Genomic DNA, 6,355 nt, shown 5'->3' with positions numbered 1-6,355 from the left:
CATATTCGTTTGACACACCGCGAATTTTCTCATTTCGAGTGAACAATGCAATATACATTATGCTGGCATGTAACAGTTACATCCCGTCTGTGAATAATTGTTCTGTGCCCTCCTAACTGAATGCAGGAGGTACTGTAGGACAGTCTTCCTCCTGTTTCGTTCTGGGTTTGTGTTTTGTTTTTTAACCCACAAAGCAAGAAAATATTTCGAAGGGGGTTAGAGAGGGCCAAAGGGGATGGGAAGAGCAGGCCTGTAAATTTTTGACTCTGAATGGCCTGTGTTCTGTGACCGCAGGGTAAATGCAAATCTCTGTTTTCAAAACACAGGCTTGTGAATTCTTATTAGGGGTTTGTGACTTTGCCTCCTAGCGCATCATTCCATATTTATAAGTGTCGAAGGAAATAGACTCCTTCCTCGTTCAGGTGTGTTCAGCTAAACGCTGCCCCTTTAATCTTAAAGAACGGCTCATCTGCTACGTTTTCTTCAATTCCCAAATTGTTAAGGGAATAGAAGATAAAAGATGCACGCTCACAAAAAAGAGAGAGAGAGGGAAAGCTGTACTCTTCCACAAAGATCTTTTTAGTGTCAACTTAAATGCACACAAATAGCAGATGATGATCTCTTTTATTGGGCTAACATTTATCCAGTAATATCCACACACTTTTAAAACCATTTGAGACCTTCTCTTCAGGTGTTCATTTGAATAGAAATAGCTGAACGAGTGTTTTTATAATTGATCCCCTGAGTACGGAATGTCTAGTGCAGCATAACCAATACCACCCCCTCCCCAATTGCTGATTTCCCCCCCTCTCCAAATTGCTACTATGCAGAATTAGGATTTTTGTACACTTTAAATATGAAAAATTAACCTCCCAAATGCCAAAATCCCCCACAGCGCAATCTACTCAGAAGTAAGCCCCATTGTTTTTCAGCGGGAATCGTCACTCAGGTGAATGAATACAGCATTGCAAAATTGGTGTTATTTACTAAAACGCTTGGCTCTTGTAAGTCCTTTCTTAATTGGCAAAAAAACAACACCAAAATTTAGTTTTCTCTTCAAATCATTAAATGAATAGAGAGGTGGCCCTAAAGGTTAAAACATATTTTTTTGTGTTTGTGCAGAATTTCCATGTTCAAGAATCCTTAACTTGCTTCATGCCGGGTGGGGCGGGGTGGTGGTGGAGAGAAACAACCCTTTATTTATAGCAAAGGATATGGTGTCAACAACACTAGTAAGGAGGCAACATTTTTTAAAAATCTTTCTTTTAGCTTGCATTATGTGGCAGGTAGTTTCAATTGCCTTTCTAAACTTTCACTTGTGCCTGGCATTACCTTCCAATCTGTTGTGCTGTTAAAAAGGGATGTCAATACCTTCTCTTTTTTTAAAAAATGTTTGCTTCTTTTTTATTTCATTTTTTTAAAAAGAATCTCGATATTCTATAGAACGCAGTATCAAAAGTTGAACAGGCGCTTTCAGAAAGCGCCGTCCCCTTTGAAGGCAACGCGCAGTCGTTAGGTGACGCTTGAATTATCCTCTTCTAGCAAGGCTTACCTGAATAGCATTTAAAAAGTAACAGAGGAAGATATGGTAATGAGCATGTGATAAAAACCAGTTAACATTTGTGTGCCATAGTAAACGCTTGAGTATAAAGAAAATACTAGCTGGCCACTAGAGAGATCCACTTATGTTCATGATACAAGCACTACAAACCCTGGTTCTATCAAACTATCATCAAGCACAAGATCCATCTTTAATTTAATCCTGCCAAGTCAAGACTCATTTTATTTGCGACTGTGCAGGGAGAAATTACTCTACTCCGTTCTTGCCTTGAACTTCACCCTCGCCCTTCTTTTTCTCTCTGAGCTTTTGAATAGCACAAGAGCTTACGCTCCCCTAGTACCGATTCTCTATTTTGTCTTTGAGTGAGATTATTCAGATCAACCTTCACAAGGTTCCTCAATGCGTTTTTTTCGGCAAGGAAGAAATTATGCATTCCTTTCTCTCTTGAATACGTGTCAGCATGCTGCTCGGACACAGATCTAGATTAATGAGCATGAAGAAAAGGCAGCATTTTGATCCTTGGTCCCCCTCCACCTCCTTGAGCCATATATCACCACCACCACCACTATTTCTATTTTTCCAAAATAGAAACTCAAAGCAACTTACACCAGTGACAGAACCTCCCTAAAATCACCCAGCCACACAGCTACAGTCGCCTTTTCCTTGCCTCGGTATTTCAGTACTTGAAACCTGAAATGATCAATGAATATCTCAGCATTGCTTCCCTCTCTCTCTCTCTTAAAAACCTATGTGGCTGCAGTGACAGGTTTGAAAGTGAGTCTACAAATATCTGGTGAGATTCTCTAAGTTCTAGAGGTGCCTTGGCAAGAGCATCTCTTGGCAGCTTGAGGGATGGAGCAGGACAGCAAGAGGAAATGTATTTATTTATTTGTGTATTTAAATCACTCATATGTCACCTTTCTGGACAAAACCTTCCAAAGGTGGCTTACAAAATATAACTAAAACCGGAAAGCAATATTTTTTTTTCTTTTTTGAAAGACAGTAAAAAAACACACACAACCCCCGCCCCAGTCACAAAAGCAAAAACGGCAGCAATTTAAAGCTGCTTAAAAACACAAGCCACATCACTTTTAATAGAACACAGTTTGAAGGAAATTCATTGTTAATGAACAAAGGTGTACACTTCTTCTCCGGGAGAGTTCCAAAGAAATGGGGCCACTATTGAAAAGGCCCTTTCTCTATTGCCAGCCAGTCTGACAGATCTTAGAATTATAGAGTTGGAAGGGACCCCAAGGGTAATCTAGTCCAATTCTCTGTGATGCAGGTATCTCAGCTAAAGCATCTAGGACAGAGGGCCATCAACCTCTGCTTGAAAACCTCCAGTGAAGGAGAGTCCACAACCTCCCGAAAGAGACCGTTCCACTGTCAAACAGCTCTTCCTGTCAAAAAGTTCTTCCTGATGTTTAGTTAGAATCTCCTTTCTTGTAACTTGAAGTCATTGGTTTGAGTCTTACCATCCAGATTCTCTGATGCTGATCTTAAGGTAAGCTTACTGGATTTTTTTCAATGAATCCAGGGACACTTTTCAACTTCAGTAGGAATGATAGGATTTTGTATGGGAACTGATTTGTAATAATAATTTATTATTTATACCCCGCCCCTCTGGCTGAGCTTCCCCAGCCACTCTGGGCGGCTCCCAATCAAGTGTTAAAAACAGTACAGTGTTAAATATTAAAAACTTCCCTGAACAGGGCTGCCTTAAGATGTCTTCTGAATGTCAGGTAGTTGTTCATCTCTTTGACATCTGATGGGAGGGTTGTAAACCCGGGGACTGTCCAGGGACATCTGGTAACCTTATCTTAAGGCCCAGGCAGGTTTGTATGGGTGCAGGTTGTCCTTCAGACAGATAAGCTGCCCTCAAACCATTTAGAGCTTTAAAGGTTAGCACCTACACCGTAAATTGAGCATGGAAATGAACATGCAACCAATGTAGCCGATAACAGTACAGTCATACCTCGGGTTACAGACACTTCAGGTTGCGTTTTTTTGGGTTGTGGACCACCGAAACCCGGAAGTACCGGAATGGGTTACTTCCGGGTTTCAGCAGTCGCGCATGTGCAGAAGCGCTAAATCGCACTTTGCTCATGAGCAGAAGCACTGAATTGCAACCCGCATCTGTGCAGACGCGGGTGGTGAATGCTCCAGGTTGTGAACGTGTATCCCGCATGGATCATGTTCACAACCTGAGCGTCCACTGTGTGTGGCTTGCATGCTCTGAATGCCTGGATCTCACAAGCACCCTGCTGTCTATATTCTGTATCAGATGAAGGCTGGTATGCAACTAAACTGTTGTACCAGTGCAAGGATTAGCACTAGTGCAACACAGTTCCTTCCCTGCTCATCCCTCATGATGTTCCTAAATCTGCTTGGCGGGTTGGGGAAAACCTGAGAACAGATTTAAGGAATGTGCAGGATGGAGGAGAGGGAGAGAATATTCCATTCAGCAAGGAGAAATCCATGTGCCAGTGAAATATTCCTTTTAGCCCTACTTTGCATGTGGCCAAAGGTCTCAAGCCATTATGATGGGCAGCTGCAAAGCATTTTTAAAAGGACACACAGATTTGCACATGCTGATTTGTATGTACAGATGCAAATTTAGAAATAATCACTGTAATGTAAATAGGATTACCGCACATCTCATCATAATGGGGAGTATGGGGGAAGAAGCACTGTGAACTCTGTTCATCCATAATACGCCGAACAAACCCCTGGGCTCGGAAGTCTTTGATTACAGGTACATGTCTTTTGCAAGAGGCCCTGGTTGGTGGATCTTGCAGTTCTTGTGAGTAGTCTGCCTATCTCTGAAATAGAGGACTATCCTCTGTAAAGTAGGACACATGGCTGAAAATGCTGCTAGATCAGGGGCAGTGTGGGAAGTTAAAAACCTTCCTAAATCTAGCCACCTGGAGCTGCTCAGTGTGCTGGACCAATTCTCTCTCCCCCCCCCCCAGTTGGGAGCCAAGGGCAGCATCCAACTGTGGGCTCTGCTAGGACACAGCCCCCCCCCCCCAGCGAATTCCCCTTGGCCTTGAGCCAAACGGGCAAATCTGTGATTCACAGGATTTGGAACACCCTAAAGCCGAATTCCATTTTTTATTGTATTCCTCATTTACTCTTTCTCATGCAGAATAAATACGCAGACCTGCTTTCATGTGATCTGAAATGCAGCCTGTCTCGCTAAATAAATTATGGCGCGAGGCACAAAAATAGCTTCCTGCCTAACCTCCGCTTCTTTGGCAGCCCGGCCAGTTCATGCAAAGTTTATCATTTAGAGGAGTGGCACACGTTTGTCTTTGCTCACAAGCAGGCCCCTGGCATGCCTTGGGTTTGGCCCCCATCCTTTTATTTAAAAAGTTTGCAAATATTGAAGCTCATCAAAACATTGCACAACACCAGCCCCTACTATTTGCCGTCCGTTTTGTGCTATTGGCTGCCTGAAGCTGGTTTAATTTTAACAGAACCCAGTTCCTAATGCTGAAGAGACAAGCTGTTTTTAAAATAAGAAGAAGAAGAAGAAGAAGAAGAAGAAGAAGAAGAAGAAGAAGAAGAAGAAGAAGAAGAAGAAGAAGAAGAAGAAGTGGCCTGTCTCTTCAGCAGCCAACACTGCCACAGCATTGGTGTCAAATTAAGTTCTGGTCTAGTTCTTGCACATATTGCTTCCCTAGATTACTGAAATATGTTGACATCAAAGCATGTTCCCTTCAGGGAATTTTAGGGTGTCTGATGGATCTGTCTGAAGTCTTCAGCAGATATCAGCAATGGATATACTTACATTTTCCAGAATGCATTGGGGGGGGGGGGGAATATATTTTCCTTTATGTTGTAAGAATGCAAGAAATGCTCTGCTGGATCAGATCAAAGGACCATATACAGTGGTACCTAGGTTTACGAACTTAATCCGTTCCGGAAGTCCGTTCTTAAAACCGAAACCGTTCTTAAACTGAGGCATGCTTTCCCTAATGAGGCCTCCTGCCACCGGTGCCCTTCCACCGTTTGGCTTCTGTTCTTAGACCAAGGTAAAGTTCACAAACCGGGACACTACTTCCGGTTTTTCGGAGTTTGTAACCCGAATAGTTCGTAAACAGGGCTGTTCTTAAACCGAGGTACCACTGTAGCTAAGAAATTGGTTGCCAATGGCAGTGGCAGATTTGGGGCTCTCAAATTTCAGCGGCACCCTATGAGATGCTAAATTTGGTGCCCCCCACCTCTCATGCTCCATTCTACATCATTGTTGCAGTGTCCTCCTAAAACCACCTCTGCCATTTCCAGGATTGTATGGGTTCCATTTTACCATGTTCTAGAGGGTGTCCCCTGGCTCTTAGTCCCAAGATGTTAAAGCCTTTTAGCAAAGCACTTGCCCAAGAGAGCAGGGTTCAAGGTGCAGCGTAGTCTCAGCAAGCCAAGATCAAGGAGAGGTCCAAGGTCAATAGTGTTGGGTGCTCAGGGAAGACACATCACAGCAAGGAGTCGTAGGGAGGAGCCAGAGGTCAGCTGTTAGCAGACTGCTTCCTGGTGGTCTCTTTCCTATGCCAATGCAGTCCCTACTCAGTGGGCAGTGGGCTGCTGTTCACATTTCCAATGATGCTCCTAACTCCAGGGCATTGTGGGAAATTTAAATGGTAGCTTCCACTGGGGAACATGGAACCTATCCAAGAAACCTTCAAGTTTCGTAGCGAGGAAGTGAAGATCTTGCTTCTATTATGGGAATAGCAACCGCAGCAGGAGATTTTAAAAATATTTTTTAAATAGTGTGTAGGGCAGTATACAGAACAA

This window comes from Podarcis muralis, chromosome 1 (genome assembly GCF_964188315.1).
Source record: "Podarcis muralis chromosome 1, rPodMur119.hap1.1, whole genome shotgun sequence".
NCBI lineage: Eukaryota > Metazoa > Chordata > Lepidosauria > Squamata > Lacertidae > Podarcis > Podarcis muralis.
The sequence above is the reverse complement of the archived record's forward strand: the minus strand, read 5'-3'. Positions refer to the sequence as shown.